Raw genomic sequence first — 23524 nt, 5'->3', positions numbered from 1 at the left:
TTGAATTTATTTTTGTGTATAGAGTGAGGGAGTGTTCTAACTTCATTGGTTTACATGTGGCTGTCTAGTTTTCCCAGCACCACTTGCTGAACAGACTGTCTTTTTTCCATTGTATATTCTTGCCTCCTTTGTCAAGGACTGACTGTAAGCCTGTGGGTTTATTGCTGGGCTCTCTATTCCATTGATCCATATGTCTGGTTTTCTGCCAGTATCATGCTATTTTTATTACTATGGCTCTGTAGTATTGTCTAAAGTCTGAGAGAGTTATTCTTCCAGCTTCATTACTTTTTTTTCTTCAGTATTGCTTTGGCAGTTCTGGGTCTTTTGTGTTTCCATAGACATTTCAGGGTTATTTGTTCAAGTTCTGTGAAAAATGCCCTGGGCAATTTGATAGGGATTGCATTAAATCTGTAGGTTGCTTTGGAGAGTATGGCCATTTTAGCAATATTAACTCTTCCAATCCAAGAACATGGGATACCTTTCCATTTCTTTAAGTCATCTTCAATTTCCTTAATCAATGTTTTGTAGTTCTTCATGTATAAATCTTTCACTTCCTTGATCAGATTGGTTCCTAAGTATTTTATTTTTGGTGGTGTGATTTTAAGAGGTTGTTTCTTTACTTTTTCTGATATTTCATTGTTAGTGTAAAGAAATGCCACTTATTTCTGTATGTTAATCTTGTATCCTGCTACCTTGCTGAATTATTTTATCAGCTCTAGTAGTTTTTGTGTGGAGCCTTTAGGGTTTTTTCTGTATATAGTATCATGTCATCCACATATAGTGACAGTTTTACCTCTTCTTTTCCATTTTGGATCCCTTTTACTTTCTTTCTTTCTTTTTTTTTTTTTTTTTTTTTTTTTTTTGTCTGCTTGCTATGGCTAGGACTTCCAATACTATGTTTAATAGAGGTGATGAGAGTAGGCATCCTTGTCTTTTTCCAGATTTTAGCAGAAGGCTTTCAACTTTTCACTGTTGAGTGTTATGCTGGCTGTGGGTTTGTCATAAACAGCTTTTACTTATGGTGAGATATATTCCCTCTATTCTCACTTTGGTAAGAGTTTTTATCATAAATGAGTGTTGAATTTTATCAAATGCTTTGTCTTTTGGAGCATTTAGTCCATTGTTATGTCCATTCATTCATGGTTTTAACTTACCTTTTAGTTTCTAGAATGAGATATATTGTTTTGTTTTAGGGGTTTTATATGCTTGCTTCTCTTAGATGTCTCTTATAAATTCTTAAAAGCTGGGTAATATATTTGTAGTCTATTTGTTGCAGTTTATCCAACTCCTGAATGTTTTGCTTTTCATAATATCTAGAATGCTACACTATCATAAACAGATGTCCTAGACAGATCTGAGTGTGTGTGTGTAACACTCAAGACTCATACGTGTTTATGTGGTTCTGCTGGAACCCTGGAAGAACAGGAGAGAGATCATTGGCATAGTCTATAAGTTTATAAAAATACCACATGTATAATTGCAAATTTTTTCATACAGGAAATGATTTTCAAATTGATAATAGGGAAGGTTATGCTTAGAAATATTTTTATATTTCTTTTTCTGTGAAAGATGGGAACCCACAGAAGTTGGTATGGATGAAAGGGTAAAACTAAGAGCAGAATTATTCTATATCATAAAGTGAGGTGAGAGAGAGAAAGGGAGTGGGAGAGGGAGATTGAAAGAGAGATTGAGAAAGATTAAGAGGTTAAGACAGGCATATTGTGAAAGAGCAGATATCCAGAAAAAGAGAGGAGAATCTAAATCATAAGGCTGTGATACATTCTGAATCTCAGGCTGAAGATTTAGCTCTGCCATACTCTAGATGTAAATTTGGGGAAATTACACATAAAATATGAAATTCAGTTTTCTTTCTGTAAATTGGCAACATTTATTGTGCTTAATACATAATTTTGTTGTGGTGAATTAAATGAGGGCAGTGGCTTTCAAATGTATTGCCCATGCCCTACTTAAGAGGTACATTTTATCAAGAACAGAGATGCAAGTCCACATGCACAAGGACACACAAGAGAAACAGACATAATTCAAAATAGAAACAAAATTTACACAGAGAATATTTATTCCTTCTGAAAGTGACACACTAAGAAATACATATTCTTTTCCACACTGTTCTGTTAGAAAATGTTATGTGAGACACCAAGATAATTCCATGGTACATGACAGGTTATAAAAGACAGTTTTAAAAGCGTAGGGTATTTATCACAGTACCTGATATATTCCAAGAAAAATTTTACAAAGTTTTATGTCTTAACCATTGTATTACATTTTATTTTTTAATCTTTTTTACTTTTATTTATTTTTTTAATGGAAGTTCAGTTGATTTACAATAGTATATAAATTTCAGGTGCATAATACAGTAGTTCAGTATTTTTATAGGTTATACTCCATTTAAAGTTTTACAAAATAATGGCTATATTTCCTTGTGCTGTTCAATATATCCTTGTTACTTATTTATTTGATACATAGTAGTTTGTATCTCTTAACCCCCAACCCTTCTGTTGCCCCTTCCCCATTCCCTCTCCCTAGTACTACCCACAAATTTGTTCTCTATATCTGTGAGTCTATTTCTGTATTATTAAATATATTTGGATATTTTTAAAATTCCACATGTAAGTGATAACATAGAGGATTTACCTTTCTCTGACTTACAGCTCTAAACACAATAACCTCTACATCCACCCATGTTGTTGAAAGTGGCAGAATTTCATTCTTTCTAATGTCTGAGTAACATTCTATGAATACATATACCACTTCTTCTTTATCCATTCATCTATTAGTGGAAAGTTAAGGTGGCATCCATATCTTGACCTTTGTAAATAATACTGTGAACATTGGGACACATGTATCTTTTTGAATTAGTTTTTTTTTTTCTTCTTCAGATATATAACCAGGAGTAGAACTGCTGTATCATACAGTCATTTTATTTTTAGTTTTTGATTAACCTCCATACTATTATCCATAGTGGCTAAACCAATTTGCATTCCCATTAACAGTGTACTATGGCTCCCTTTTCACTACATCCTTGCTTACATTTCTTATTTTGAGTCTTTTTTTTTTTTTTTAATGATAGCCATCTTGACAGGTAAGCTGATAACTCATTTGCATTTCTCTCATGATTAGTGATGTTGAACATCTTTTTCTATGCTTTTTGGCCATCTGTATGTCTTCTTTTAAAAAATGTCTATTTAGGTCTTCTGCACATTTTTAATTGGGTTGTTTTTTTTTTTGATACTGAGTTGTATGAGCTGTTTATATATTTTGCATATTAACCCCTTATCAGTCATATCATTTGCAAATGTTTTCTCCCATTCAGTAGGTAGTCTGTTTTGCTGATGACGTCCTTTGCTATGCAAAGTTTTTAGGTTTAATTGGGTCCCATTTGTTCATTTTTGCTTTTGGTTCCTTTGCCTTAAGAGACAGATTTTTATATATGGTGTACAGAAATGTTCTAATTTCATCCTTTTCCATGAGCTGTCCAGTTTTCCCAGCACTGCTTATTGAAGAGACTGTCTTTTTCTCTATTGTATGTTCTTGTCTACTTTGTCATAGTTTAATTGATCATAAGTGCATGGGTTTATTTCTTGGCTCTCTGTTCTCTTTCGTTGGTTTATGTGTCTGTTTTTTCTGCTAGTATCATACTGTTTTGATTACTGTAGATTTGTAGTATAATCTGAATTCTGGGAGTGTCATATCCCAGCTTTATTTTTTTCCTCAGGATTGCTTTGGCTATTCAGATCCTGTTGTGTTTCCATATAAATTTTAGGATTATTTGTTCTAGTTCTCTGAAAAATATCATGGGTGTTTTGATAGTGAATTTATTAAATCTGTAGATTGCTTTGGGTTATGTACCTTTTAGCAACATTGATTCTTCTAGCTCATGAACATGGGCTATCTTTCCATTTCTTTGTATCATCTTCAGTTTTCTTCATCAGTATTTAATAGTTTTCAGGGTGTATGTCTTTCACATCCTTGGGTAAGTATATTCCTAGGCATTTTATTCTTTTTGATGAGATTTCAAATAGGATTGTTTTCTTACTTTTCCTTTTTGATAGTTTATTATTAGTGTATGTAAAAGAAGGAGATTTCTGTATATTAATTTTGTATTCTGGAAATTTACTGAATGCATTTAATAGTTCTAATATTTTTTGTTGGGGAAACTATAGGTTTTTCAATATATATACTATCATGTAATCTGCAAATAGTGACAGTTTCAGGTTTTCCTGTCCAATTCAGATGCCTTTATTTCTTTTTTCTTGTCAGATTGCTGTAGCAAGGACTTACAACACTATGTTAAATAGAAGTGTTGAGGGTAGGCATCCTTGTTTTGTTTCTTATTTTATAGAAAAAGCTTTCAGATTTTCACCTCTGTGTAGGATGTTAGCTTTTTTTTTTTTTTTTTGTCGTATATAGCCTTTATTATATTGTAATATTTTCCCTCTATACAACTTTGATGCAAGTTTTTATCATAAATGGATGTTGAATTTTATCAAATCCTTTTTCTGCATCTATTGAGATAATCTTGTGATTTTTATCGTTCATTTTGTTAATGTGGTATATCACATTGATTGATTTGTGGATATTGAGCCATCCTTGCATACCTAGAGCAAATCTCACTAACTCGTGGTATATAATCCTTTTTATAGATTGTTGAATTTTGTTTGCTAATATTTTGTTGAGGATATTTTAATCTATCTTCATCAGCGATACTGACTTGTAATTTTCTTCTTTTCGACAGAATGTTCTGTAAACATCAGTCAAGGCCAACTGAGCTAATGTGTCATTTAAGATCACTGATTCCTTATTTATTTTCTGTCTGATCTGCTTACTGATGTAAGTGGGGTATTAAAGTCCTCTACCATTACTGAATTATTGTCTGATTCTCCCTTTATGTCTATTAGTATATACGTTATATATTTAGGTGCTCCTAAATTAGATACACATATATTGATGAATGTACAGTCTCTTCTTTAATTGATCCCCATATCATTATGTAATGCCCTTCTATGTTTTGTATTATAAATATTTTAGTCTGTTTTGTCTTATGTGAGTATTGCTACCTCACCTTTCTTGCCATTTCTACTTGAATTAAATGTCTTTTTCCATCCCCTCACTTTCAGTCTGTGTATTTTTACACAGCTCCACCATGAAACTTCTGTAGGCAGTATTTGGATGGATCTTGTTTATTATCCAATCGGACACCCTATGTCTTTTGATTGAAGCATGTAGTCTTTTGACGTTTAAAGTGATTATTGATATGTATGTACTTATTCCCATTTAATTACTTGTTTTCTGGTTGTTTTAGTAGTCCTTCTGTCTTTTTCTTCTTACAGTTTTTTCCCTTGTGGTTTGATGATTTTCTTTAGTAGTGTTCCTTTCACTCTAGTTTTTTGTATCTATTGTAGTTTTTTGATTTGTGTTCCTTTCTCTAGTTTTTGTTTATCTATTATAGGTTTTTGATGTGTGATTTCCATAGGGTTCATATATGTTGACCTGTAGCTATGTCTACTTGTTTTAAACCGCTAGTCATTTATGTTCAAACACATCTAAAAGATCTACATTTCTTACTCCCCTCCTCCACATTTTGTGTTTCTGATGTCATATTTACATCTTCATGTCTATTATTTAACCCATTATTGTAGTTACAGTTGTGTTTACAATTTTATGTCTTTTCATCTTCATACTAGCTTATTTTAGTGGTTTATCTACATCTTTTACTGTATATTTGCCTTCACTAGTAGAATTTTGTTTTCTTTCTATAAATTTTCATTTATTTTTGTAGCCCTTTTTTTCCACTTAGAGAAGACCTTTTAACATTTCTTTTAGGGTTGGTTTAGTGTTGATGAATTCTTTTACTACTTGTTTGAGAAGTTCTTTATGTCTTTTTCAATTCTAAATAATAATCTTGCTGAGTAGAGTATCCTAGGTGTAGGCTTTTCCTTTTCAGCACTTCAAAGATGCCTTTCTGGCCTCCAAAGTTTTTGCTGAAAAATCAGCTTATAATCTTCTGGGGGGTCCGTTGTGAATGACTTTTTGGTTTTTTCTTGCTGCCGTTAGAATTCTCTTTACCTTTAACTTTTGCCATTATAATTATGATATAATTTGGTATGGGCCTCTTTAGGGTCATTGTGTTTGGGACTCTCTGTGCTTCCAGTACCTGGATATCTGTTTTCTTCTATTGGTTTGAGAAGTTGTCAGTCGTAATTTCATCAAATACATTTTTGACCTATTTGTCTCTCCCTCCTTCTGAGACCTCTATAATGCAAATGTTGGTACACTTGGATTTTGCCCCAGAGGCCCCTTCAACTGTTCTTTTTTTAATTTGTTTTTCTTTTTTGCTGTTTTCATTGGGTCATTTCCATTATTATATCTTCCAGATTAGTATTCATTCTTCTGTATCTTGTAGTCTATTTTTAATTCCTTCTAGTATGTCTTTAATTTCAATTGTTGTATTCTTCAGCTCTGATTCTTTTTTATATTTTATAGTTCCTATTAAAATGCTTGATTTATTCATTTATTCTTTTCTGTAGTTATGTTGCCATTCTTATTACTAATGTTTCAACTCTATCTGGTAAATTATGTCTGTTGCATTACTTGTTATTTCAGGTTTTTTCCCCTTGTTTTTTCATTTGAAACAAATTCCTCTGTCTTCTCATTTTGCCTAACTTTCTTTGTCTCTATGAAATTAGGTGAAATATTTGCTTATTGCAGTCTTGAAGTGGTGTCCGGTATGGGTGTGTTCCTATACAGTCTGTGTGTGCCCAGTGTCTTTGGTGGGAGAGCTGGATCTGAAGTCAGCAGCATTCATCTCTTCCCCCATGGTGTGCTGGTAGCTATCACCTTGGTGGGAAGTGGTATATGAATTTTAAAATTGTCTGCTGAGTATTAAAAAGATAAGGTGTTTCATATTATAAAAATTCTATTAAGTATTTGAATAAAGTTTGAGTTAAGATAACATGATGTTGCAATATTATACACTTCCAAATATTTAAAAGTACTTATTACTGAGGGACGTAGATAAGATTTTTTGTATTTCAATTTTACTCTCTACGTTACATTATGAATAGGATTTTTTGCCTTAATTGCCATCTATGGAATCAAACCTATATTAGTGGTTATCTTTTGCAGCCTCATACCATTCAAATGTGTCTTATTTATATCTGTTTCCCCTAAAACATAAGACAATCTACAGGTTTTCAATAACCTTGAATGGTTGGAGATTTTTAAAAAATCCTCAAAAAAAAAAAAAAAGTAAAATTTATTATAGAATGTAATATTTAATTTTACTAAATATTTAGAAAGAAATAGTGTAATTAATGTATTAGGGTATGATGAATAAATAATCCATGCACAGTAGTAATAAACTTAGAGTTTCAATGTCTGGTTTAATGTATTTTTAAAAAATATAATTGATCCCATTGGACAAAGAACTCTTCTGGAACTGGGACAGTATCTTTTTCATCTATATATCTCCAGTACTTAGCACAGTTCCCAGAACACATTAGACACTCAACAGAAGTGTTTCAAACAATGGAATTAATAGATTCCAAAATACATTAAATAAATAGATAAATAAGAGCTTAGAGACACTGTATATTAGAAGTCTGTGAACATCAGTTATTTCTAATTATTTTATATTGAAAGTCCACCTCTAAATATGAATCATAGGCAGTATAGCAGAGATTTTATTAATGAGTTTAAGTGATTTTATTATGAAAATATCTGCCAACTTCTTGAGATACATGACATTTTCTGGAATATTTCAGGTGTATAAATAAAATAAATACCTGGGTTTATTAATAGAAAAATACTAATTTAACAGGAAAGAAAGTAATTAACTTTTTTTTTCATTTTTTAAAAATTAGAATTCAACTCACAAGTTAACTAATTTTATAGTATATAATTTACATTTGTTAAGTATTTTTACAAGCAGAGGCTTTTTTAATTTATAAGGATTTTAGATGATTTTATCCATATTCTACATGCAATTATGGCTTCTTTTTTTACAAAATGTAACTAGCGTTCTGTCACATTTTTACATGCATTTTGCAGCTGTTTTAATAATGACAGGATTCCAATAAAGTGACTTTCTACAACTTACTTAACAAGTTTAATTAATTTTGGCAGTTATTTACTATTATAAAAATTATTATTAACCTCATTGTGTCTGTTTCCTCATCTATACAATGAAAAAAATTAATAACATATGACTTGCAGATTTTTTTAATGTAAGGAAAATTGGATAATTCATTTAAAACACTGAGCAATGTGCTTGGCACACAATTTTTTTTTATTGAGGTATAGTCAGTTTACAATATTGTGTCAGTTTCTGGTGTACAGCACAATTCTTCAGTCATACATGAATATGCATGTATTCGTTTTCATATTTTTTCACCATGAGCTACTACAAGATATTGAATATATTTCCCTGTGCTATATAGTATAAACTTGTTGATCTATTTTATATATATACCAGTCATTATCTGCAAATCTCAAACTTCCAGTTTATCCCAACCCATCCCCCTCCCCCCAGCAACCACAAGTCTGCATTCTGTTTGTGACTCTGTTTCTGTTTTATATATAAGTTCATCTGTCTTTTTTTTTTTTTTTTTTAGATTCCACATATGAGTGATATATGGTATTTTTCTTTTTCTTTGTGGCTTACTTCACTTAGAATGACATTCTCCAACACTATCCACGTTGCTGCAAATGGCATTATTTTATAATTTTTAGGGCTGAGTAGTACTTGATTTCGTGTATACGTGTGTGTGTGTGTGTATATATATATATATATATATATATATATATATATATGTATATACCACAACTTCTTTATCCAGTCATCTGTTGATGGACATTTAGGTTGTTTCCATGTCTTGGCTATTGTAAATAATGCTGGTATGAACATTGGGTTACATGTGTCTTTTTGAATTAGGGTTCCCTCTGGATATATGCCCAGGAGTGGGATTGTTGGGTCGTATGGTAAGTCTATTTTTAGTCTTTTGAGGAATCTCCATACTGTTTTCCACAGTGGCTGCACCAAACTGCATTCCCGCCAATAGTGTAGGAGGGTTGCCTTTTCTCCACACCCTCTCCAGCATTTATCATTTGTGGACTTTTGAATGATGGCCATTCTGACTGGTGTGAGGTGATGCCTCACTGTAGTTTTGATTTGCATTTCTCTGATAATTGGTGATATTGAGCATTTTTTCATGTGCCTATTGGTCATTCATATGTCTTCATTAGAGAATTGCTTGTTTAGGTCTTCTGCCCATTTTTGGGTTGAGTTTGTTTTTCTTATGAAGTCATATGAGCTGTTTGTATATTCTGGAAATCAAGCCCTTGTCAGTTTCTTCTTTTGCAAATGTTTTCTCCCATTCCGTAGGTTGTCATTTTGTTTTGCTTATGGTTTCCTTGGTACACAATTTGTAATGAATAAATGTATTGACTATTATCAGTATTATTCTGACTAATAATAATTCTTTTATTAGGTCAGTCCTAGATTAAAAAGCAATAGTGAGAAAATTAAATGATTCTTTTTTTAACTGTCATGGAACAGACTAGATGGCGGTGGGTTATATATAAGTAGGTAATTCTACTTCATAGGGTCATTCAAGGACCATGGTTTCTTTTTCCCTTTTTATTATTATATATATATTTTTTGGCTTTACCATGCATGATGATATTGTTATCATCTGTTTGACTGAAATAGATGAGGCTCACCAAGAGATAATTGTTCTCTTCTGTTCACAAACAAATGTAGTCTGTAGGTTCCTATATCCCAGAAGGGAAAAAAGGGATCAGTGATACTAAGGAACAATTTCATCCCTCTGAACACCAACACATCCAAAGAAATACTTCTTATAATACTTACACCTTCTCCAAAGAAAGACAATGTTAAAGTGACATCGATAGATTCCATATGCAGATCTACACCCATGATTTCTGAGTAATTTGAAGATGTGCAGTGTTCCTCTATGAGGTCCAGATACAGATCTTCATTTTCTTGTGACCTATAAACTAAAATGTAAGTTTTCTCCCCTATATGTACACAACTGATATATTATACACTACTCATGTATGAATTGAATAACTTGAATAAAATTTCCCATTCTGAAAATACTCATTTTGAGAAGAGAATACGGTATGCACTTTAGGGACATAGTCAGTTTTCCATGAAATGACTAAATTCTGAAGGGCAGGAATTATGAAGACTCCCTGATCTGACGTATGGGCTTCTCCTTTATTATTGTGGTTTTTTTTTTTTTTTTTGAAACAAAAAAGCAAAGAAACCTGTCCATTGTCCTTTCTGGTTTCTGGATTTGCTACCTCTAAGGCTTTTACCTATTCACTACTATTCACTGTCCTGCGTGGTCACATCAAACAATCTTGGAGTATGTATGCATCCTCATCTTCAGTGACACATTTTACAGCCTGCTTCCTTGTGTGAAAGTTGTGAGTTCAGAGGTTGCAAGGGGCTTTAAGAGTCAAAGGTATTGGAGGTGATTTTTTGGTTTCTTTGCCAGTATATTTACTCAAAAACTTAAGTTGTGGACTATTCACTGTCAGACAGCTCTAAGTATAATTCACTAAAGCCAAACTTCTCATCTAAATTGGATTTTTGAATACAAAGTATCTTATTTATTTACTACTTTCTCTCCTCAGTTATGCCAGTCTTTATCAATTTCATGAAAACTTGCTGCAATCTAAGCACTAAGTTTTACTGAAAATGATGTGTTCTGGGGGCTAGATCCCATTGGGTAATGGAGGCCACTTATAGGGAGGTCCTAGAGAAAGACTGAGTTTATCTCCTTATCCTAATCCTTGTTAAAAACTCAGTTTTTTTCCCCCCAAAATTTCAAGACTCAAATCTGGTTTCACATAAACTTAGACTATAGGCAGCAGAGTCCCCAAAGCAGAGCTAAGCAGAGGTTTGTTTGCAAATTGTGGAAGTGCTTGAGAGTTTCATGTCTTTGCTGCTTTTGAAAATTACAGGCTACTAATTGTAGATTGTCATTCAGGTTGGTTTTGTCTGATCGTTCCCCATGATTAGATTGATGTTAGATGCCTCCTATGACTATTGTAGTAGTTTGCTAGGACTGCCATAACAAAGGATCACAGAGTGGGTGTCTCAAACAACAAAAATTAATTTCCTTACAATTCTGGAGGCTAGAACTCTGGGATTACGGAGGCAGCAGGATTTCTTTTGAGGCCTGTCTCTCCTTGGCTAGTAGATGGCTGTCTTCTCTGTCTTTATGTTGTCTTCCCTCTGTAATTAATAAGTATTTGATGGGGGTGGGTTGATACTGTGTATATATTTGTAACTTTCCTCACCCACCATGAGAAACCTATCTCCCACCATGATTAATATATTGAATGGTTTGTTCTATCTTCATGGGTTCAGGACCCAAAGTGAGTGAGGACAGAATTCCAAGGAAGCGCGACCAGGACAGAGGAGCCCAAATACGGTGAAAAAAAAAGTCCATAAATGCAGCAGTCTGTTGAGGGTACTCTTAGTCTGAGGAGGGTCAAGAGGGCTTCCATGAATAGGGGCATTCTGGTGTCCACTGTCAGAACTAAAGTGGCGTGAGAAGAACATGAACATGTGATGGCCCAGAACAGGGGCCTACAGCCCAGGTGGGAAGAAGAGGTCAGCCATGTGGAGGAGCAGTATGACATGGGGTGACAGAACTTAAGTGCAGTGAGGAGGGTGTCCAGGGGAGGAGGGAAGTCCTAGAATTTAGTATAAGAGCTGAAGCTGAGTGAGGGCAACATCCATGCTGGGGATGATCCTAATGAGGTATTGGAATCTTCACAGGATAAGGAGGGCAATTGAATGGGGTGGCATGGTAGAGGGTGGGTAGGGTCCATCCTGGGATGTCGGGGCCCAAGAATGTGAGAGGAATAGTTGCAACAGAGAGCATTTTACCTTCAAAACTTAAAATATTTACTGTTTTACCTTTTATAGAAAAAAAAAATGAGGTGATTAGAGAACAAAATTTAAACTTCAGTGCCTTGACTCCATTCTATAACCTCCTTCAATGATTCCTTGAACTTTTTACCAGTCTTCACATAGAGCACTTACAGTTTTCCAAAAGCTATTTTCTTTGGTGGTAATATATTTTCCTACATTTCCCATGGGATAAACTCTTAACAATTTTTGAGACCCAGCTTAATTATCACTTATTCTGTGAAGCACTTTTCGATTACCTCCAACCCCTAGTAAGGAAATGCCCTACTTCCCTTGTGTTATTTATTTATTTATTTATTTATTTATTTATTTATTTATTTATTTATTTATTTATTTATTTATTTATTTCACTTATTCCTCTACAACTTTGACTCACACATCACAGTTTGGGGTAAGGTACACACAGGCATATATATCTACGTAGATATGCACGTATGCACATTCATATATTTGCATGTGCATTTGTACCTTAACTTAAACTGTGAGGTATTTGAGAAGGGTATAAATATCTAAAAGATTTCTCTCTACTGTATGCAATGAATGATTGCTAAATACATGACATAATATAACACTATTGTTGAGGGGAAAAGGTGATTCCCCCATAACTTCGTTTCATCTCTTGAATCTTGCCTATTTAAGCACTAAAATCTTTTCAAATTTTACACATTTTTCTGGTCATTTTTTCCCCCTAAAATCAATTTTATCCTCTTATTGCTTCATAAGCTGACTTGACCATAATTCAAACTTTACTTGCTGACTCAGCAGTCTCATAACAGTCTTTATTCCTTTACTGTTATAGTAATATCATTCTTAACAACTCGTTTTTTTCTTCATTTAGTATTAGGACTGTCAGCTAGATCACATTTTACCTGTTCCCAAGAGTCTCACTTGAGCGTTCTATTCCAGTCTGCTATAGGCTGATACCAAGTAACTAATTTTAAGTGTTATTTATTAAGTGAGAATTAATGAAACTCTGAATAAGAACTAATAAATACGTTGGACATGTTCCTTTAATAAACTTAATGACACAATTTTGTATATTCTAAGGCACTCTTTTGTTTGCTACCAGCTTTGTAACTTTGTTACTAAGCAGTGGCATTTTATTCCTGAACATCTAACTTGGAGATGGTACTTAATGTATATTTTGGGTTAGATTAAAAACCTAAGGGCTTTTTAAAATTATTCGTGTTTCTCTGTGTTTTAAAATTCATTTAGAAGAAATATATCAAATAGTCTGTTTTTGCAGATGTTGAATTTGAATTCAGAAGGTTAACACTGAAGTATTATGTATAGTTATTTTTCTACTACAACCATAGTATTGTGTTTATACTATGCATTAGTGAGTCAGAAAGCAATATTGCTGTTGTAAAATGTTCTGCTTGTGCCAAATATTCTTGCTCTTCCAGCCCTGCTTCAAAATGTCATGTCTTTCAGCTGTTCAACTTCTAGCTGCCAAAAATCAATGGGTTTGCATCTGCTAGTTCCATTTTGTTGTTCTAAATCAAATTCTATTGCCAATTGGAAACTTAATGATTAATTTTCTATATATTATTTTGATAATAACAGTAACAAACATATTTACCGGGTACATGAAGCATCTAAAATTATAAGTTTTTCTTTTTTTATTGAAGTATATTCAGTTTACAATATTGTGTCAATTTCTGGTGTAAGCATGATGTTTCAGTCATACATATATGTACATATGGTTGTTTTCATATTTTTCACCATAAGCTACTACAGGATATTGAGTATAGTTCCATGTGCTATACAGTATAAACTTGTTGTTTATCTGGTTTTGTGAGGATTTTCCTTGTAGTTGAGATAGTGTTGTTGATGAAGGTTCTTGTCTTGTCACAGAAAGAATTCATAAATAAGACATGGAGGTCAAAAAAGCAAAGCAAGGATTTACTAAGGGATAGATAGGATGCTCTCAGAAAGAGTGCGCAGACCCAGATGGGTAGCTGCCCCAAGTTTCCTTGGCAAGCTCATTATATGACTGTAAAAATGAATGGACAGAATATTCATTGGCAGAGAGGGGCTTGGGGTCATCTTTCCAGATCTTCATCCCAGCTCCACCTTCGCAGGTGGGGAGGAGAGATTTTTTTGTCCATATTTAGGCTTGATTGGGAAGTTGGACGAGGTCATACTGAACAAAAGGTTACATTTGGCTGGGGATATCATAAGCAAAAGGTTAAACTTGGACAAAGGTCATAATGATTGAAAGGTTACATTTGGATGGTGGGGATTCCTGTCTTGTCCCACTCTTCTGCCTCCAGGACACTTGTCAACCCAGAATGTATGTTTTTTTTGTCAGCCCAGAGCATCCTGTTTTTCTTGGTCTGTCCAAGGACCCCCATTGTTCACAAGATACATGGTTTTCTGCCATTCGGCCCATGTCCTTCTTTTGCTGCTCATAGCTAACTACTTGCCTGCTCTAGCAATAGTAAGAGATAATCTACTAAAGTTCAGTAGGTGTTTTGTGTGAATTGTTCTGAATGTAGATGTAGTTTTTGTTATATTCATGGGAGAGGGTGAGCATCATATCATTCTACTCTGTCATCTTGGCAATCCCCCCTGTATGTTTCTATTTATACTTTTCAAATAGATGAAAGAGAAAAGTGAAAGAAGTTTATTTTAATCTAGTAAAAAATATATGTATATATACATATATTTTGTCATATATACATATATTTATATATGTAGTATATATTATATATAATATTATATCTATCTTTCCTTCTGTCCGTCTGTAATTGCTGTTGCATATAATGTGGATCCCAGTCATATGTTCAGTTGGTTTTTTGGCAGTAAAGTCCTAAGTAAATCATTGTCCAAGCAGTAGAAGTAACTGAGGAATGGTGTTTCTGTCACAACAAACTCCCATTCATATAACATCAGCAAAACTCAAAGTTTTGTAATCTTCTTTTGAGATTTCTTTACAGCTTAAAGTTTCATCGTGCAGAGAAGTGGAAACTAGCAAATTTTGTGACTGAAAGTTTTCACACTAGTACCAGTACTTCGGATTTCTAGTGTAGCTTTTCACAAAAGTGCTTTTACAGCCTTTGTTTCACAGACTTCAAGTGCTAGTTTTCCATTGAAAATGCTTGTTAAAATTGTCCATTTTGAAGATGTCTAAAATTTCCACATGAAAAATGAAATTGGCCATAAATTGATTGATGGAATAAAGAAAATGGATATGAGGAAAAATACATATACACATGAACATGTATTTGTCACTGTTTTTGTGAACAAAGGAAAAAAGAGTTTTGGAACCAAATTTTAGACATAAAAAAGGATCTAATCGAAGTTTATAAACCAATGCTCTTGCAATGTCTTTAGTCTACTTCAAATATTATTCCTCCCAAAAAGTAGTGCATATAGTAGATATATCTCTCCTGGCCTGATATCTGAAAAGGACTAGAGAGTAAGAACCACTTAGAACAAGAATAGGAATTTTTACACACAAAACATGAATTCTAATGAAGACGCTGCCCTCTTCTTTCCTCAAACTCTTTGCTCTATTTAAGTAGTAGGTAGCATTTACTACCAGCTGGAACTCTCCCCTAGGCAAGACAGAACAACTTATTTTAAGGAAACAATGTTGGCATAAAAAATTTTCTAGCTAGATTAACAAGAAGAGACCTAAACACAGGGAGGTTTGCATTTCCATGTAAAAAGACCGAAGATTACCTATGTAAGAGGTCAGAACAGTTCAGCTTATAGGTCAGGTGGACCTGAATTCATCTCACTGTGATGAACAATACCTACTTTTGCTCAATTATGCATGATTTTTTCCTTATTAACGATTGCAAACTCAGCATATTGGGCAGGCCTCACATAAGTTTGTATTCAAGAAAATGAATGGATCAGAAAAAGCTGTAGCTAATGTTTATGAATAGCACTTTAAAATTTAGGCAAAGTCTTAAATGTCAAGGTTTTTAAAATGGGCTTATTGCTCCACTTTCTGTTTCACAGCTGATCATATGGCACTATGTGCTGATTATATTTATCCTGTGTGTTTTCTCTCAAGCTCATAATGTCTGGATAAATTTCATTTTTATTCATGATGTAGTAATACAGATCTAAACAAGTAAATCTGACATACTATTTATAAAACATTTTAATTTTCCTTTTCTGAAGGAAGCTTTTTCCCTGCACACAGTTCAGTTTTTCATCTGAACAGCTTTTGCTCCGTATTATTGCTGCCTATAACGGTACCAAGTGGCAGTGCCCTGAATATAGCATCTGTATAGTTACGTGTTTCCAGAGACTGGCCATATAATAACCATCACCAGGCCACTCCCAACACGTCAAACTGTGATTATCTGCTTAGTTGTATCTCCCAACCCCAGCTTCCTTTTATTTTGAGCATACAACTGCACGGCTATTTACTGCTGTCAAAGGGTTTATATTAGGGCATGTCATCAATTCTAGTGCTGCTGGCAGCAAACAGTTGGCCAGATTCCCTAATGGAATTTTATAATTTGTTCTCTTTATATTTTGGAGCAGTTCAGTAACTTTTCAGAGAAAAAGATTTGGGGTCAGGTAGAGAATATCCAGGCCATTTTATCTGTTTTTTGATATGTTAATATATTCTGTACACATCAGAACACCTAGGAGACATGCTTATTGATCAGGCATTTGGGGACAAAAAAGCAAGAGGGAAGGTAGTCAATTAAAGGCAAGAAACCCATGAAAATTGGGTGTTTTCCTAGAGGAAAGGCTGAAACAATTTATAATAGAGATATCATTGACTACATTGGCATTCAATGAAGTGAAGTGAATTTTAGAAAAGCTAAATATGATGCAGGAAAACAGATGTGTGGCGCGAGGAGGGCCATGTCTGAGGTCTTGGCTGAGCCCCTGGTACATGCCCCGCCAGGTGTGGGTCCTTGGCTTCTCACAGGAAAGAATTCAAGTGCGAACCACAATTGAGTAAAGGTAGATTTATTTAGAGAGATACATACTGCATAGAGTGTAAGGCAAGAGAAAGGCAAGGAAAGAGGTATGGGAATTGGGTGCTCAGGTTAAAGTAAAAGTAGGGACACACTCCATAGACAGAGTGCGGGCTGTCTCTGAAGAGGAGGGAGTGAAAAAGGCCGCTAGGCGTGGTGGTGTCAGTTTTTATGGTCTCAGTAGCTTCACAGGCCTATAGGTGGGGCCATTCCAACTGCCCTGGGGAAGGGGCTGAGATTACCAGGAATTGGGCCACTGGCCATTCTTTGGCCTTTTGCGGTTAGCCTTGGGACTGTCATGGCGCCTGCAGGCGTGTTATTTATCACGCTTTTACAATGAGCATATAATGAAGCTCAAGGTCTACTAGAAGTCAAACCTCTTAATCCTCAAGGTCAACTAGGAGGTGAACCTTCCACCATTTTGGTGTTAAATTGCTGTCATTCCTTGAGTAGCTGTGCACTGCCCCCTTCTATCCTGTCTCAGGTAGACCATTGCTGAGCAAAAGTTCTTGACTCAGAATTTGCAAAGTCCTTGGTTCAAGTCCTTAATGATATTGAATACCAGTGTTGGTGGGCCCAAATCCCTCATGTGTGAAGTGGAGGAAATATTACCAAACTTAAAGTGGTGTTATATAAACTAAATGAGAAAATTGTAGTTGATTAATAATCGTAGTTATTTCCTTTCTTTTCCTTCAGATTTCAAGGCCTTGTCTGACTCTATTTAAAGTTCTTTAAAAATATATTATTCTAAATGCATTAGAACATGTTCTATTTTTATAATCATTTCGTCTGTCTTATTCCTCAAATTATAGACTTCCTTAGGGTAAAAACAATGGCTTATATTTCTTGATTGTCTGCCATAGTCTCTCCTAATGAATGCAAACATTAGTTAAGCATTAGGTTCTTAATTGTTTGAAGTCTGAAGGGAAGTAAGACTTCCCTCTGGTGGAGAATTGTTGAAATAGTCTCAAAAATCATACGTAGTCAAAAAAGAATTGCAATGCAGGTTTTTCCCCGTCAGCAACATTTCTCTAAATGCCACTTCTTTGATTTATTTATTAAATCAAGTACCATGGAAAAAGATAAATAAAACACTGTTACTTGCATTATTGATGTTATTTTATTATGATGAATAAAACAATGTATGCATGAAGTTCCAAGTGTAGTTCACATGGTAAAAAAAAAAAAAACCCAAAGAACAGTGTAATAAGTCATGTAATGTCTGTACCAGTCTCCAGGAGATGAGGTAGAGTTGTGCCTGTGGAAGTCTTCACAGAAGAGATAAAAATTGATTCCATCCATGTAGAATGCACATCAATATAGTGGTACATAAAAGTGAAATGTAATTTCAGGTTGAAAAAAGAGCATATATCAATCAATGAAGAAGTGAAAGAGCATCAAATACACAGAAACTACAGATTGCCTAGGACTGTTAAGTATAGAGTGAGAAGAATGCTTTGAAGGATTAAATGCCACAGAGCCTAATATGTCTTCGTAAGGAGTTTCGGTTTTTCCCAGAAATAAAATAATGCTGAAAGATTCTGAAATAGGCAGAGACTTGATAAGGCTTGAAATTTTAAAAGATTGTTTTATAACAGTGTGAAGGATGGGTTTAATGAGGAAATAAATAGAAGCAGAACAGTTAATAGAAGTTAGCTAAGAGTCTGGTTTAATTACACCAGTCAAGATGGGAAAGAGGTAACAGATTTTGGAGCCAAATAAGAGATAAATGGGCAGATTTTAATAACTGAATGAATTTAAAATAGAGTGTTATGAGTTAAGCTACCCTGGGAACAGATCTTATGGCAGAGCTGTGTGTACACAAAGTCGATGTGGGAGTCCTGTAGGAGTCAACCCAATGCAGGAATAAAGGAAGCAGGATTTAGCAGAAGTTGGGGGTTACTGATGTAGTCTCAGCAAAGGTCATTCAATACCACAAAAAGCTTTGAAGCTAGGATGGTGGGTCAGAATTGTCCAGAACTGGGAATGGACTAGTCATTGAACTTGATCTTGGGAATGTTCTTGAAGTAAACACAGGGTGATGGAGTCTGATGGATTCTGGGACTTAGTTGTGAGCTTTTAGCCCCAGGGGATTAAATGTGTGTGTTCTTAGGGAGCTGTGGGATCTAGGCAATGCATGACTGCATTCAGTGCAGAAAAGGAAAGGGAGAGGCCATTTTTTTTCCCTAAACTGTGCAATTAAGGTCATCTAAGTGTAATCTGGGGACAGGTTCTTAAAAATATGTGTTTCTATCAATAACATCATATACCACATAGTACTATTCACATTCTTTTTGAGAGCAACCAAGAGCAACAAAAACCCTTTTTTGTTACTGTCCTGAAAGGAAAGGAGAAGACTATTAAGAACTTCTTACGCCAAGTCTTTGAAGGTATGTCTCCACTGGAGTACAGTAGGCCCTCTGCAGGTTCCACATCAGTGGATTCAACCAACTGTGGACTGAAAATATATGAGGAAAAAAATCCAGTTTCAAAAAGCAAAACTTGAATTTGTCTCTAGCTGGCAACTATTTACATAGCATTTACTTTGTATTTGCGACTATATACAGCATTTATATTGTATTACATATTTTAAGTAATCTAAAGATGTTTAAAGTATAAAGGCTGAAGTATGTAGGTTATTTATAAATACTAAGTCATTTTATATAAGAGACTTGAGCATCCACAGATTGTGGTATGGAGGTAGGGATGGTGGGGGCCGTCCTAGAACTAATCCCTTGCAGATAACAAGGGACAACTGTAATTGGAAACAGCCAACCTCAGACAACCATTAAAAAATTAGAAGACTTGGATATTTTGTCTTGCTGACTAACAAAATTCAGTCAAGCACTTGAATAAAGTATTTCAATTTCTAATATTATAACACTCATATGACCTTATCCTAAAAAGGATAAGATGAAATTAACAATTAAGCAAGGAGACTTTAAGTATGAATAAAGTTTATTATGTCTAATGTTACTGTTTGGTGTTTGTCCCCTCATTGACAATGTTCTCCAAATATTTTTGCTAACATTTTTTAAATTTACTAAAAACATGTATATCTCATTGTACAGTTTTAATCTCTTATCTAAAATTTTAAATAGTTTGAATTGAAATATTTTCTGGCATATTGTATATAACATATGTGCTTTAAATATATTCTTTATCAAAACTGTGAAGCTAAGATTTAGGTCATGCAAGTTATAAAAAATATTCACCTTGTATTACCTAATGGCACAGCTGGTCCTCACTGTCAATTCTATCAACCAAATTAGATTATCTCACTGCTAAAAAGGTATAAAACTTCAATCTTTTCTCCTTTCAACACATGTCCCTTCTAACTACTGAATTCTAATTCGAAGATAGATGGAGTGAAAGAAGGGAGGGAGGAAATCATATTCAGTCTGGAAAAGTACTTACGGCAGTTGAGGATCTATAAACAGATCATTCTAAGATTTTCACAGCTGAGAATTTGCTGGAAAGTCTGTATTTTTCTAGGAGCACATATACTCCAGCAGGAAGATCACTGTACTGTGGAGAGAAGTTTTCAATTACTGTGCTTCATTAATTTGTACGATTGTTACTTTCTTGTGATCATTAACTTATTTTTTCAGTAAGATACTTAAATTAGAGACAAGTTTTTTTTCTATAATATTTATCACTACATTTTACTCTTATCTTATACCTATTTGCTTATTTTATTCATTGCTTGTTTCTCTTCAGTAAAATGTAAGGAACCTAGAGGTAGCTTCTTCACATTGTATTTCCATTGTTTAAACAAAACCTTTTCTTAGATACGTAGGTAAAGGTCAACAGTTCTTTGTTTTAGAAAGAACTACAGATAACTTGGCAGGTGTCGATAAAGAATGAACTAGGAACTGTCCAAGTGGAATAAACAAAAGTTGGAATAACTGTCTATTTCTTCTTTATATATTGCCTAAGTCATAAAGTTGGAAAATCAGGTCATAATCGAATCAACCAAAGATGTAGGGACATCTTTTACTTTATAATACTCTAATATTTATTTTATAATTTTTAATGATATGTAAAATATATTTTAAGATATATTCTCTTAGCAACTTTCAATTATACAATACAGTATTATTAAGTGTAGTCACCTTGCTGTACATTACATCCCCAGAGCTTATTTATCTTATAACTGGAGGTTTAAACATTTTGGCCACCTTCATCAGTTTCACCCACCCTACACCATACTGCCTCTGGCAATCATAAATCATGTTCTCTGTGAGCTCAGGTTTTTTTTTTTTCTTTTTCAAATTCTACATATAACTGAGATTATATGGTATTTGTCTTTGTCTGTTTCACTTAGCTTAATGCCCTCAGGGTCCATCCATGTTGTTGCAAATGGCAGGATTTCCTTCTTTTTGATGACTGAATAATATTTCATTGTGTGTGTATGTGAGTATGTATTAATTTTTGTTTACCCATTCATCCATTGATGGATACATAAGTTGTTTCAATATCTTGGCCATTATAATTCTTTAATAAACATGGAGATGCAGACACATTTTCCAGTTAGTGTTTTCATTTCCTTCAGATAAATACCTGCACATGGAATTGCAGGATCATATAGTAGTTCTATTTTTAAATTTTGAGGAAACTCCAAACTGTTTTCCATAGTGGCTGCACCAATTTACATTCCCATCAACAGTGCACGAGGGTTCCCTTTTCTCCACATCCTTGCCAACAATTATTTCTTGTCTTTGATAATAGCTGTTATAATTGTGTGAGGTGGTATCTCACTGTTGTTTTGACTGTACTTCCCTGATGATTAGTGATGTTGAGTACCTTTTCATGTATCTCTTAGCCATCTGCGTGTCTTCTTTGGAAAAATATATATTCATAGCCTCTGTGCGTAATTTAACTAGATTGATTTTTTGCTATTGAGTTGTGTGAGTTCTTGATATGTTTTGGATATTAACACCTTACCAGATACATGATTTGGGAATGTTTTCTCCCATTTCGTAGGCTACCTTTTCATTTCAATGATGATTTTCCTTGTTATACATAAGTTTTTAGTTGAATGTAGACCCAATTGTTCATTTTTGCTTTGGTTGCCTTTGCTTTTGGTGTTAAATCAAAAAAAAATTAACAAGAACAATTTCAAGTAGCTTACCACCTATGTTTTCTAGGAGTTCAGTGACTTCAGGTCTTAAATTTAAGGTCTTAATCCACATTGAGTTGTTTTTACATATGGTGTAAGATAGTAGTCCAGTTTTATTCCTTTGCATGTGGTGGCTGTCCAGTTTTCTAAACACCATTAATTGAAGAGGCTATCCATTCCCCACTGTATATTCTAGACCCCTTTGTCATAAATTAATTGACCATGGGCTCTCAGTTCTGTTCCACTGATCTATGTGTCCGTTTTATATATATATATATTTTTTTTTTTGAAGTATAGGCAGTTTACAATGTGTCATTTTCTGGTGTACAGCATAATGCTTCAGTCACACATGAACATACATATATTCATTTTCATATTCTTTTTCACCATAATTTACTACAAGATATTGAATATAGTTCCCTGTGCTATACAGTACAAACCTCTTGTTCATTATATATATGTGTATATATGTATATATATGTATATGTGTGTGTGTTTGTGTGTGTGTATATATGTATATAAATATAAATTAGTACCTGCAAATGTCAAGCTCCCAGTTTATCCCTTCCCTTTCCCCTCCTGGTAACCATAAGTTTGTTCTCTATGTCTGTGAGTCAGTTTCTATTTATGTGTCTGTTTTAATGCCAGTACGATACTGTTTTGATTATAATTATTTTTAAAATTTATTTTGAAAGTAGGACATGTGATACATCCAGCTTTGTTCTTCTTTCTCGAGATTGCTCAGCTATTTGGTGTCTTTCATGATTCCATGCAACTTTTAGAGTTTGTTCTCTATGAAGAATGCCATTGGAATTTTGATAGGGATTACAGTGAATCTTTGGACAGTATGAAGATTTCAGCTAATTCTTCCAATCTATGAGCATGGACTATTTTTCCATTACAGGTGACATCTTCAATTTATTTTAATCAATGTCTTACAGTTTTCAGTGTACAATTTTTCATCTCGGTGAAATGTATTCCTAGTTATTTTATTTTTGATGCAATTGTAAACTGATAGTCCATTATTAGTGTATGGGAAAGCAGCAGCTTTCTGTATGTTATTCTTCTATCCTACAACTATACTGAATTAATTGATTAGTCCTAATAGGTTTTTGGTGGAGACTTTAGGGTTCCCTGTATATAGTATTATGTCAACTGCAGATAGTGACAATTTTAATTCTTCCTTTCCAATTTGGATGTCTTTTATGTCTTTTTCTTGCCTAATTGCTCTGGCTAGGACTTCCAATACTATGTCCAGTAAAAGTAGCATAGTGGCTATCCTTGTCCTTTATCTTATAGGAAATGTTTTCACCTTTTTACCATCAAGTGTGATGTTAGCTGTGGACCTGCCTTTATTATGTTGAGGTGCATTACCTATATACCTACTTTGTTGAGAGGTTTTATCATAAATGGATGTTAAATTTTGTCTAATGCTTTTTATGCATCTATTTAAATAATTAT

At 34.0% G+C, this 23524-nt stretch overlaps 1 protein-coding gene across 1 annotated transcript in view; it reads right to left on the bottom strand.

Annotated features, from left to right (window-relative positions):
• Window positions 1–17438: 17438 nt before the first annotated feature.
• The window catches only part of LOC123611833 (uncharacterized), an 853613-nt gene continuing 847527 nt past the window's right edge, over window positions 17439–23524 (bottom strand). Inside the window, exons 15-16 of the mRNA XM_074366584.1 lie at window positions 20359–20469; window positions 17439–19399 (exon numbers count right to left, since the gene is read on the bottom strand). The gene's annotated coding sequence lies outside the window, so the exon portion shown is untranslated. The remainder of the gene's footprint in view (window positions 19400–20358; window positions 20470–23524) is intronic.

Source organism: Camelus bactrianus, chromosome 6, assembly GCF_048773025.1.
Source record: "Camelus bactrianus isolate YW-2024 breed Bactrian camel chromosome 6, ASM4877302v1, whole genome shotgun sequence".
Classification (NCBI taxonomy): Eukaryota; Metazoa; Chordata; class Mammalia; order Artiodactyla; family Camelidae; genus Camelus; species Camelus bactrianus.
Note: the sequence above shows the minus strand (reverse complement) of the source record. Positions and strands in the feature narration are given on the sequence as shown.